Source organism: Crocuta crocuta, unplaced genomic scaffold (assembly GCF_008692635.1).
Source record: "Crocuta crocuta isolate KB4526 unplaced genomic scaffold, BGI_CrCroc_1.0 scaffold405, whole genome shotgun sequence".
Classification (NCBI taxonomy): Eukaryota; Metazoa; Chordata; class Mammalia; order Carnivora; family Hyaenidae; genus Crocuta; species Crocuta crocuta.
The window spans coordinates 151858-164437 of record NW_027531506.1 but is presented as its reverse complement, the minus strand read 5'-3'; the positions used below and the strand labels follow the sequence as shown (position 1 = coordinate 164437).

Genomic DNA, 12580 nt, shown 5'->3' with positions numbered 1-12580 from the left:
TTAAGTTCCTCCTAATCCTCCTATACGTGCAAACATATGATATTTGTCCTTCTCTGCCTGACTTATTTCGCTCAGCATAATACCCTCAAGGTCCATCCATGTTGCTACACATGGCCAGATTTCATTCTTTCTCATTGCCATGTAGTATTCCATGGTATAGATAAACCACATCTTCTTGATCCATTCATCCGTTGATGGACACTTAGGCTCTTTCCAGCACATGGTAAGAATTTCTTACACAAATAGGAATAATAATATTTATTACTGTTACTGTAGTGAATTTTGTATCCATTATGTACCATGCTGCTATATGGAAAAAAGGGATAATAATAATATTGATCTTATAGGGCTTGGTGAGGATAAGAGATAATTCGTGTAGTGCTTGGTATGTTGAAACCCTTATTATCATCACTTGTTTGCCTAATGCCTGAAGCATTCAAGAGATCTCACTGCCTTTAATGCTGGGCTCTTACCACTCCATGGGAAAACTGGTAATACTCTGATTTTTTTCATCTGATATTAATAATGTCACAGAAGATGTTGTTATATTTAGTGTTCTCATTGTTTCTTTTTCATCCTTCTCTTCTAAAACAATATGTGCCTCTATTTCAAGTATACATCTTATCGCTACCATATAGTTGGGTTTTGCTATTTTACTGGGCCTTTCATAATTTGTCTCCTAACTGAAAGTTTTTTGCTGACTTTTTTAACTATGGTTTTGAAGTCATTTTCTTAGTGGCTAATTCAAGATTAATACTAACTTAATCTGGATAAAATGTAATACATTTTCTGCAGTATAACACCCCATGCTTTTCCTTCTTTGTGCTATCATTGTCATAGATATGACATTTATATACGTCATAATCCAACATCTCAGAGTTATAATTATTTACTTACATAACTTTATGTCTTTTAAAGAAATTAAAAGAGAAAGTATATGTGTACTATCTTTTACGTTTGTCCACATAGTTACAGTTTTTCATGCTCTTTGTTTTATTCTTATTATTATTATTTGTAGATGCTAATTAGTAATCTGGTGTCCTTTCTTTTTGCCCTGAAGGACAACCTTTAATATTTCTTATAAGAAAGATCTGCTAACAATGGGCTCTCTTCGTCTTTATTTTTCTGGAAATGTCTTTATTTCTCTCTCAATACTGAAAGCTGTTTACATGATTATATAATTGTTGGTCACAGGTTGGTTGTTCTTTTCTTTGTAGTTATTTGAATATGTCTTTCCACTACCTTTTGGCCTCCATTGTTTATGATGGGAAATCCGTCACAAATCAAATTGTTTTTCCTTTGTAAATGTTGAGGCAAATGACTTCTATAACTTTCTCTGTCTTTGGCCCTTGGTCATTTGAGTACAACGTGTTTAGGTGTGAGGATCTTTGTGCTTCTCCTTTGGTATGCACTGGGGAGTTTTGCACATTATTTCCACAAACACTTTTTCTGACCCTTTCTCTCTCTCCTTTCCTCCTGGGATTCCTCTCATATGTATGTGTCATGGAACCGCCCTGGTGCAGTGCCTCGCCACCCTACCATGTGGCCATACAGGCCATAGAGAACATATACTTCCAGAATTTTTCTATTCGTGTGCGATTGTGTGTATGTGTACAATATTTCATTTTTTCCTCCTAAGTGAATGACGTGGCACCATTATGGTATCCTGTAGTTGGTCTTTTGTGTTTTGTTTGTTTGTTTTTAAGTATGCATCTTGGGTAGGCTTCTATACCAGTATACACAGACTTTTTCACTCATTTATTTATTTATTTTTTAAATTTTAATGCTTTATTTATTTCTGAGAGAGAGAGAGACAGCATGAGCAGGGGAGGGTCAGAGAGAAAGGGAGACACAGAATCTGAAACAGGCTCCAGGCTCTGAGCTAGCTGTCAGCACAGAGCCCGACGCAGGGCCAGAACACATGAACTGTGAGATCATGACCTGAGCTGAAGTCGGACGCTTAACCGACTGAGCCACCCAGGTGCCCCTCACTCATTTAAAAAGCTGTTCAGTTCCTGAGGTACAGACATAACATAACTTAGTGAATCAATCCCCAGTTGATCTGTGTCTTTACCTTAAGGCTTCTCTAGATTAGAAACTAAAGCTCACCTGACAAACAGCCACATCCTTGGCTGTTCCTGAGAGAGAACTTAACCTCCTTTTTTGAACGTGAACTGAGTAGCACCGTGAACAAGGCTCACCTGCAGTACATGCTGTGGACACATGAAGGTAGCTTTTTGGGCAGACATACAGATGACTGCCATGCAAGCTGGACTGTGTTGGGTAAAGAGTGTTCTGGGAAGCCCTGGAAAAGAGGGAGGGAGGGACAGAGAGGGGAAGGGAGGGAGAGAGAGAGAGTAAAAGAGAGAAACGATGCAATTTCTGGATTGAGAAGAGTCAGGAAAAGCTTCATGGTGTTGCTGACATTTGACTTAGATCAGGAATGGTCTTTTGAAAAAGGCTATTCCAGGGGCACCTGGGTGGCTCAGTCAGTTAAGTCTCTGATTCTTGGTTTCAGCTCTGGTCATGATTTCACAGTTTTGTTATTTGTAGCTCCATATTAGGCTCCAAACTGGGGTTCTCTGTCTTCCAAACAAACAAGCAAACTTTAAAAAAAGACTTTTTTATAAACAAAGAAAAAAAGAAAAAGGCTGTTCCAGGTGGAAGGAACAGGTGGACAGACACAGACAGGGGCCTGGGTGAGGAAGAGAAGCTGGTTTGAGCTTCCTGTGTGTGACAGAGAATATGGAGAAGAAACAGACACAGCATGCAGAGTCAGGAGGCCATGGTGGTAAGAGCCAGCCCAGGAAATAAGCAAGGACTAAGGACTTTCATAAGATTTCTACTTGTCAAGGGTCTGTTGCAAGATTCAAAGGACTGGATTCATAGATTAGAGGTCCTTCCCAGAAGAAAGCCTCTTATACTAAGAGCAAATCTCAATAAATTTGTTTGTTGTTAGAGTGCCTGCGTGGTTTGGTCGATGAAGCATCTGACTTTGGCTCAGGTCATGGCCTCTCAGTCTACGGGTTTGAGCCCCATGTCGGGCTCTGTGCTAACAACTCAGAGCTTGCAGCCTGCTTCAGATTCTGTGTCTCCCTCTCTCTCTGCCCTTCCCCCCATGAGCAATCTCTCTCTCTCCCAAAACTAAACCTTAAAAAAATTAAAAAATAAATAAATGTGTTGTAGAAACTTCCCTCCTTTTCCAATTACTTTTGTTTGGTCCCATTTCCCTCATTTGTCTTTTGCTGGTCCCTGTTGTACGATGTCTCCAGCTGTAGGTGTGAGAGTATGGAGACAGTAAACACCCCAGCAGAAGACAGGAACTCTGCATAATACACTAAGCATTAAAGGAAAATAATTGGGGGAGGGGGCGGCACCTGGGTGGCTCAGTCAGTTAAGCGTCCGACTTCGCCCAGGTCATGATCTCACGGTTCATGGGTTCAAGCCCCGCATTGGGCTCTGTGCTGACAGCTAGCTCAGAGCCTGGAGTCTGCTTCAGATTCTGTATCTCCCTCTCTCTCTGATCCTCCCCTACTCAAGCAGTCTCTCTTTCTCTCAGAAATAAATAAAACATTTAAAAAAATAAAGGAAAAGAATTTTTAAAAAGGAGGGGAGATGCTTCTAAACTTAAAGAGGATTGGGCCCTTATCATAGAGAATAAGTTCAAACTTCTAAATGCATTAGAGAAATAATACATGTAAAGGATTGTCTGAAAGTCATCTATCTTTTTTTTTTTTTAAGTAGACTTCATGCCCACCACAGGGCTTGAACTCATGACCTTGAGATCAAGACCTGAGTTGAGATCATGAATCTGATGCTTAACCACCTGAGCTACCCACGTGCGCCATCCATCCTATTTTTTAAATACGTTTTAGATATTACTAATTTTTAGGTTACCTAGACCATAAAAACATTCAAACCATGTTTTCCAGGTCTGCAGAGAATTGTTTCTACTGCATTGTGTGCTTTAGTCACACTCTTGGTCTTCTCCTAGGAATAGTCAAAAATAGCTTTAAAACTCACATTATTCTGTTTGCTGCAGGGATTTTTGTTAAGAACACTGCATTTGATATTAATCAGTGCCCCCTCAGGAGCTATTCCCTTCAGGACTTAGCGCCAGGGGATGTTTTGCTTTCCCTGAAGATTGATAGGTTTTCTTCTTGTGAACACTGAGAATCACGTGACTGATTACATTGATCCTTTTTGCTTTGACAGCCAGGAAGGTCAGTGCCAAATTCATTATTTATTTAGTGACTGCAAAGAACCTAATTGACCTGCATTCTAATGTAGTTCTTTGGTTTTTTGCTCTCAAACTGACCTTCTCTAATTTGTATTTTCTTTGGGTTATTATTTGGACGCACACACACACACATCACATCACACACACACACTTATTTCCACATACTTAAATTCAAATCATCACTAGACACAAGATTAGAACAGGGAACAGGATTAGAAGGTTTTTTTAAAAATTTTTTTTAATGTTTATTTATTTTTGAGAGAGGGATAGAGTGCAGGGGAGGGGGGAAGGATGCAGCAGAGAGAATCTAAAGTAGGCTCCAGGCTCTGAGCTTTCAGCACAGAGCCTGATGTGGGGCTCAAACTCATGAACCATGAGATCATGACCTGAGCCTAAGTTGGATGCTCAATCAACAGAGCCACCGAGGTACCCCCTCAGAGTATTTTTTAAGGGCACCTGCCTCCTCATCACTGTATGCTTGTGGAATTTCTACTCCTTTCCACCTGGCGATTCTCCTGTCTACACTTTAAACACCCCTAATGAAGGAGAACTTACTATCTGCCAATGTGATTCATTTCTGGAAAGTTCTGATAAATTGAGCCATCTCACTTCATCTTTGACCCTATCCTGATGGACCACATACTAAATGTTAATTCTTCTTCCATAGTTGGTAGTATTTGAAGTGGGCTATTATATACCCAAGGAGGTTTTTTTTTTTTTACCGGATACTTCAAATATTCTGCAGATGATAAATCACAAGTCCTCTCATTGGTTATCTTGGTCACTTTCTTCCAAACACAAATCCTATCCTGCTTATTTCCTTTTTTAAGTAAGTTTTTAAAAATATTTATTTATCTATTTTGAGAGACAGAGTGAGTGTGTGTGTATGCACGAGCAGGGGAGGGGCAGAGAGAGAGAAGGAGAGAGAATCCTAAGCAAGCTCCATACTCAGCACAGAGCCCAACATGGGGCTTGATCTCATGAACTGTGAGATTATGGCCTGAGCTAAAATCAAGAGTCAGACACTTAACTCAGCCACCCCTAAAGTAAGTTTAAGAGAACTAAACTCAAAGCTCTCAGTGCATTCTTGCTGCTCGTCCTAAATACACATTTAGGAGTCAGACTGTAACACTGACTCACAGTGGACGTCCTGCTATCCAAAGTCCCTAAATCCTTTCTGCACGTGCTAGGCTGTTATTTTTTTCTCCAACCTGTTTTTGGGCAATTCATCTTTTTGAATGTAAGTGGAAGGTCTTCCATTCCCTTCATCAATTTCCATCTTGGTTTGTATAAACCATATCTTAGAACCTGACAAGATTATTCTAGATTTTTGTCCCATAATCTAAGATATTTGTCCCCCTTCTTGGCTTTTTGCCATTCATGGATTTGATGGTCTGACCTTCTATATCCCCGCTTGATGCAAGGATAAAAATTTATGGTGAGCAAAGCCAGGAGCCCAGGTGTGTGTTAGCAGGGAACTTTTTTACAGGAAAACACTCTTTTATTTTTAAAATAGTGGTCTGTCTGGACCATTATTTGTCACTAATCTTCACACTATCATCCAAAATAAAATTTAGTAACCTTCTACTGAGAATAAATTATGTGATAGGCATTGTATTAAAAGTTCTTACATTATCCAAATTTGTTCTTCACTGAATCTCAGAGACAAAAGTGTCAGACAATGCCAAGACTCTCATGTCTAACTCATGGTTTGCTGGTTTGTGCAGAAACTTGATAAAATTCAGTCCTAATATCGGAGATAATGAACTTCGTATTTAATACTCAATGCATGGAGAGGGGGCAAGATGGCGGAGAAGTAAGGAGCTCCGTACTTGCACTCGCGCCCATACATCACACAGAAAAGATCTGAAGCCATTGGAAACCTTACAAAACCTGAGAGATTGGGAGACAAAGGANTTGAATGCTGACAAAAACTGAGGACTGATGGATGTGGGGGGAGGGGGGGATGGGCATGGAGGAGGACACTTGTGGGGATGAGCACTGAGTGTTATGTGGAAACTAATTTGACAATAAACTATTAAAAAAAAATACTCAATGCATACGGAGACTACAATGAAATTGGTTGGGGATGTCAAATATAGCGAACCCTCTTTCAACTTAAACCTTCAGATACCAGGTTCATCAGGAAAGAAGAGTGGGATTAGAGATTATATGAATTGCTAGAAATAAAGCCAGAATGATTGTCTCAAAGAGGCAAGATGTATTTGAGATTTTACATATTGTTTGCATCTTGGAGAAGAGAATCCTCTTTATGACAGGCAAGTTAATTTCCCAGCTCAGACTTTTGAAAAATTTTAGAGACAGAAATGCATTGTCTACACAAATAGAGGATTGCCTGTAAGCTCTCTCTTGCTAGTCAGCTAGTTTCTGATGGAACTGGAATTGGACATTAGTTCTTTTCTCTGACAATGAAGCCATTTGTCCATCTTGTCCGAGAAGCTAACGTGATACGCCTTTTAAAATGCCTTGTTGGAGTCCCTAGGCACCACTTTGCATTTCATTTTTTTTAGTTAACATGAGATCATACAGACATTTCCAGAATCAGCGGAGTCTGGGAGTTCACCATTGTCTCTCTTTATGAAGTATTCCATCTGAGTTAACCGACCACTGTTTATTTAGCCTATTGTTGGCCATTTGGGTTCTTTCCAATTGCTAATTATTATAAATGGGCTTTGAGGACTGGTAAGTATTAGACACATGTAGGGCTCCATCATTAGTCTTTTGTTATCACACTCCCAGGATACAGACATTTTTCTGTCTTCCTGACCTCCTTCTTCCTAATGGCATTCTTATAAAAGCACCAAAGATATGAAAACACATGCTTTATTAAATCATCCAAGGCTGCACTATTAATTTATTTTTCTCTTCAAGTTCAATAGAGAAGTCTAAAAATTATAGGTTTGCATCTGCAATTCTTCACAAACTTGCTAATCAAATACCACTGTTTTCTTTCCCATCTTTATTTTGGTTCACTTTCAAGTAAATTCATTTCAGTTCCTCATTTTCTTTAAAGTAAAAAGTAAAGCAAAATATAAATTAAGTGGGTTAATGTGTTATTTTGTTTTGTTTTAAACTTTTTAAAAATGTTTATTTATTATTGAGAGACACAGAGAGAGCATGAGCAAGGAAGGGGCAGAGAGAGAGGGAGACACAGAATCTGAAGCAGGTTCCAAGCTCTGAGCTGTCAGCACAGAGTCTGATGCAGGGCTCAAACTCCTGAACCCTAAGATCATGACCTGAGGCAAAGTCATCTGCGTAACCGACTGAGCCACGCAGGTGCCCCAATATTTTAAATCAAATGCCCAGAAAGCCAAAATATGAACATATACATATTAAATGAAGATTTACTGTCAAAGATCTCATATGGAAACCATATTTATTGTACAAAAGTTGGAAGAATATTAAAAAGTAAGTAAAAGAGAACAAAAAGGGTACACCCCATTTTCTCAGAACTCCCACTACTAAAATCTTTTGTTTTTTTATTTTTTTAAAAAATTTATTTCTAGGAGAGAGAGAGAGAGGCAGCATGAGCAGGGGAAGGTCAGAGAGAGAGGGAGTCACAGACTGAAACAGGCTCCAGGCTCTGAGCTGGCTGTCAGCACAGAGCCCGACGCGGGGCTCGAACCCACGAACAGCGAGATCATGACCTAAGTGAAAGTCGGACGCTTAACCGACTAAGCCACCCAGGAGCCCCCCCCCCCACTACTAAAATCTTGATGGTTTCCCTTCTAAGTTTCTTTTTCTCTGCAGAATTGTTTTCTTTGCAGAGTTACTTTGAAAAGTTTTCAAAATTTAATTCATTTGAAAATATTTTTACGCTGTGTGAAAGGTGGAAAGAACATGGGCTGGAGTCAGGACCCCTCAGGTGGAGTCATTTCTTCCCGCCAATCCTGCACTGATCTCATTTTACTGGAGTCACCATGGGCGAGTCCTATAAACCTGTAATTCTCAAAATACGGTGGCTCCCTGAATCAGAATCTCTTGCGAAGGCTGTTACAAAGTTACATTCTTGTATCACACAGCAGACTTAGTGAATCACAAGCAGTAGTGAGATCTGCCGCCACACCCTGTTTGGGAGATTTCTTTCTAAATAAAAACGGTGTGGGGTTTGCGCTGGGTCATCCAGGGTAGGAATTCTTATCACTGGCTCCCCTGGATGGGGAGGCGAACTTCAGGGATCTGAGAATTCTAGGAACTTGGTTGTAGGTTTTGGTCTTTCACGTGTATGCATTTTGTGGACAAACTGTCTATAGCTTTAAACTTTATAGATTCATCAGAGAGCTCCTTACTCAACAAGATATCTGAGCCTTCAGATATCGATCTGCGATATCCTCCAGAAATCCCTCTGTCATGGTCATCTGATGGCTGCGAGAAGTACCACGTTGTCCCTGTGAACACCCTCCTTCCACCGTGGCCTGAAAAGGCATGAGACTCTCCATTTTAGTTACGTGTCCTCAGGCCAGTTGCACAGCCCCTTTAGGTAATTTCCCTCTGGCAAAACTTAACAGTAGCAATCATATTTTTTTCATACCTGGTATTTGTCAGGCACTGTTTTAAGTACTTTCGACCAATTATCTCATTTCAGTCCACATGATGATCCTATGAAAGAGGGACTGTTATTATCCCTCTTTTAAGAAAGAGCAAACAGGCACAGAGAAGTCAACTAACTTGCCCATGATCACAAAGCTAACAGATGGTACAGATGTGATTCTAAACCGTACTGGCTGCTTCTAAACCTATGCTAATAGCAGCAGTTCACCCGTATCAGCCGGGGATATGTTCCAGGGCCTCCACTGAGACCTCAGATAATACTGAATCCTATATATACTCTGTTTTTCCCGAACATACTTATGTAGGATAAGCTTTAATTTATAAATTAGGCACAATAAGAGACGAACAACAATCAGATNCTGAGACCTCAGATAATACTGAATCCTATATATACTCTGTTTTTCCCAAACATATTTATGTAGGATAAGCTTTAATATATAAATTAGGCACAATAAGAGATGAACAATAATAAGACAGTAAAATAACACAATTATAATAACATCTGCATATTGCTATGAGAATATGGTCTCTCTGAAAATATCTTACTGTATCCATCCTTCTTGTGATGATATGGGATGATAAAATGCCTATGTGATGAGATGAAGTGAGTTGAATGATGTAGATGTTGTGACCCAGCGTTAGGTACTACTGACCTTTTGATGACGTGGCAGAGGGATCATCTATTGTGTGATCGCAGTTGACCCTGGACAACCATGGGAGGGACAACCAGGGACAACCCTGACCATGGAGATCCAGGCAGAGTTAAGGGGGGACTACTGTACTAAGAGTACTGAGTACTAGTACTGATATCACTTCTAATCATGCTGTCAGTAATGAATGATACTAATGGATACTAACAGAACTCATAATACCACTACTACTAGTAGTACCCACAGCAGAGGACAGTGGAACTGAAAGCGTGTACCAGCTGGGTGACCCTCACCAAGGGGACTCCTCCATTTCTTCTGAGAACCTCTGGGAATTTCCATTTCTTCATTGTCCCCTGGGGATGGTGAATGGCACCCGCCTCCCAGGGCTGCTGGCCCCCCTGGAGAGCACAGCCTGCCACATAGTGCTACCTGCGAGATCTTTTCTATTGTGGTGTAATATATATAACACAAAATGTACCATTTTAAACATACATAAATGCACAGTTCTGTGGCATTAAATCATTCACATTGTTGTACATTTACTTACATAGATTTTGTTTGCTTTTTTCTAGACTGTATAGAGTACTTGGCACAGTATCTGGCACCTTGCAAGTATTCAACCTTCAGCTGTCCCCTCCCCCGCGCAGGCCCCTCCCCTCCCCCAGCCTTTGACAAGTGTCCCAGGCTGCCGAGAGTTCAGTCAGCATTCTTTGGTGCAGTGTGAGGCCGGATGTCAGGACTCTCTAAGTGATGGCAGGCACGGGACTCAATCTCTCTGCCTCGGTTTCTTCATCTGTAGAATGGGGATTAGAGCAGAACCTACTAAGTAGGGTGCTGTAGAGGCGATCACCTGAGTGAGGCTCTCCGCACGGCTCTCGCCCTGCCAAGCGCCCAGTACGTGCTGGAGGCTTTCATTAAGTCAGGATCGCAGTGTTCCTGGGACGGGCACGCTGGCCCGGGAGCCGAGGACCTGGGGCTCCAGGTGGCCGCTGGCCTGTGCTCCCGCCCGGCCGTCCTGATCCTGGGCGCTCAGGGGACCGAGCAGTGGTGTGAGGAGGAGGAGCGAGGCCTTCAGATCCCACGGAGCTCTTCGTTCCGCAAAAAGCTTCGACTCAGGCTGTCATAGTGGCCTCGTATTTTTATGTCTCTTCAGCTTCTATTTTGAGAGCAGACTCGGCGTGGGAATGTTTTCTTTTATTTCAGGCCCTAAGTAGTTGTTGGGTAACAGCTGTTTGGAAAGATAATCTTTGAGGCACTGAGATGCTGCTGAAAAACAAATTCCTGAATGCGGAAAAGGCTTCCCTGGTTGATTGGCCCGAGTTTACTTTTCTCCAGGGCCTTACTCACACCTTTGCTCCTTCCTGAGTCATCTTTCTCTACCCCGACTCCTGCCCTTCTGCTCCTGTCCAAATCCCCCTCTTTGGCTTGCGGCTGCTCCTCTCCTGGGCCTTTCTCTGGTCCCTCAAGGCGTCTCACTCTATGCCTTGGCCTGGCACTCTGACTTGAGAGTTGGTTGGTTCTAAGGGAGCCCCTCCCCAGCTGGTCACAGGGTCTGGAAGACTCAAGGGCCTTGCTGGATTCACACCACTTCCTTTCTGCCATTAAGCAGAAAACTGTAATGAATCTTTCTCTTTGTCAGCTCAGCATCCAGACACTCTACTTGTTCGGGTTGGTGGGGGGTCCCAAACAGGTCGGTGGAGGGGTCCCACCTCTTGCACAGAAGCCAGAAGAGGGACGAAGACATCCAAGTCCCTTGTCCTCTATCTGGTAGAACAGAGGCAAGACCTTGGCCAGGGTTAGCACTGCTCACTCCTGTGCAAGGCTGATTCTCCAGCCTTCCTCACCGCTTTCTAAACTACCAGAGACTCCAGAAAATTCATTTCTGTTTAAGTTAATTAACTCTTGTTTCTGTTGTCTATTGCCAGTAATTCTTACTAGTATAGTACCATGAACATAGTGAAAACTTCGGGGATGATTACAAACGTCAGGTTGCTGAAATCCCACGTGGTGATTATCTGTTGCTTATGTCTCCTCCACATCCTGGTACCTCTTCTGGGACTAGCAGCCCGATTTTCCATTTCCAAACCACTGTCTCCATTCTGGGTTCATGCGGTTCAAGTGGAGCTGACTCAGGCCGAGGCAGCAAGGTGGGCACCTCTGGCCAAAGCACTGCACCCTCTGGCTGCGTGATCGGTTCAGGGATGGGCACGCGAGCTCCTCCAGGCCAAAGAGATTCCGTCCCAGGACTTCGCCAGAGCCACTAGGAAACAGACGGCCTCTCTGCCGAGCTGCTAGGCTGGGGCCTAGAAGACTGGAGTCCCAGGGACCGCCAGGAGGGTGAGTCAGCATGAGGGCTCCTGAGGGTAAGCGAGTACAGAGGTGAGCAAAACAGAGATGAAGAGCTGAAGTTCCTGAGGACCTGGGTTGAATAGCATCTGAGCTGTAATAACAACACCCAGCATGTCTTAAATACTAGATACCAGGCACTGGTGTCAGCATTCCACGTGGTGTAAGCATTTTTTTTCTCTTTTCTTCTTATTTTTTTTTAGTATTTGTTTATTTTTGAGAACAAGAGAGGCTGAGCATGAGTGGGGGAGGGGCAGAGAGAGAGGGAGACACAGAATCCGAAGCAGGCTCCAGGCTCCAAGCTGTCAGTAGAGAGCCCCATACAGTGATTGAGCCCAGGAACCACAAGATCATGACCTGAGTTGAAGTCTGTCATTCAACTGACTGAGCCACCCAGGTGCCCCATAAGCATTTTCTAAGGCTGCCATAACAAGGTGCTGTGAACTGGGCAGTTGAAAACAAGAGAAATGTGTTGTCTCATAGTTCTAGAGGCTGGAGATTCAGATTCAAGGTGTTGGCAAGGCCATGCTCTTGGTTCAGGGCTATGCTCTTGATTAGAGTCTGAATTATTGCTCCTCCTCCAATTTATATGTTGTGTCTTTAACCCCCAATATGACTATATTTGGAGTAAGGGCCTATAGGGAAGTAATAAGGGTTAAATAAGATCATAGAGTTGGGCCTCGATTTGATAGTACTAGTGTCCTTATAAGAAGAGACAAAAGAGAGCTCTCGAGCTCTCTCTCTGCCATGTGAGGACACCGTAAGATGTGGG

The 12580-nt window shown here is 42.4% G+C and overlaps 1 pseudogene; it reads left to right on the top strand.

Annotated features, from left to right (window-relative positions):
- The window catches only part of LOC144238509 (olfactory receptor 5G3-like), a 20955-nt pseudogene extending 10367 nt beyond the window's left edge, over positions 1-10588 (top strand).
- Positions 10589-12580: the final 1992 nt, after the last annotated feature.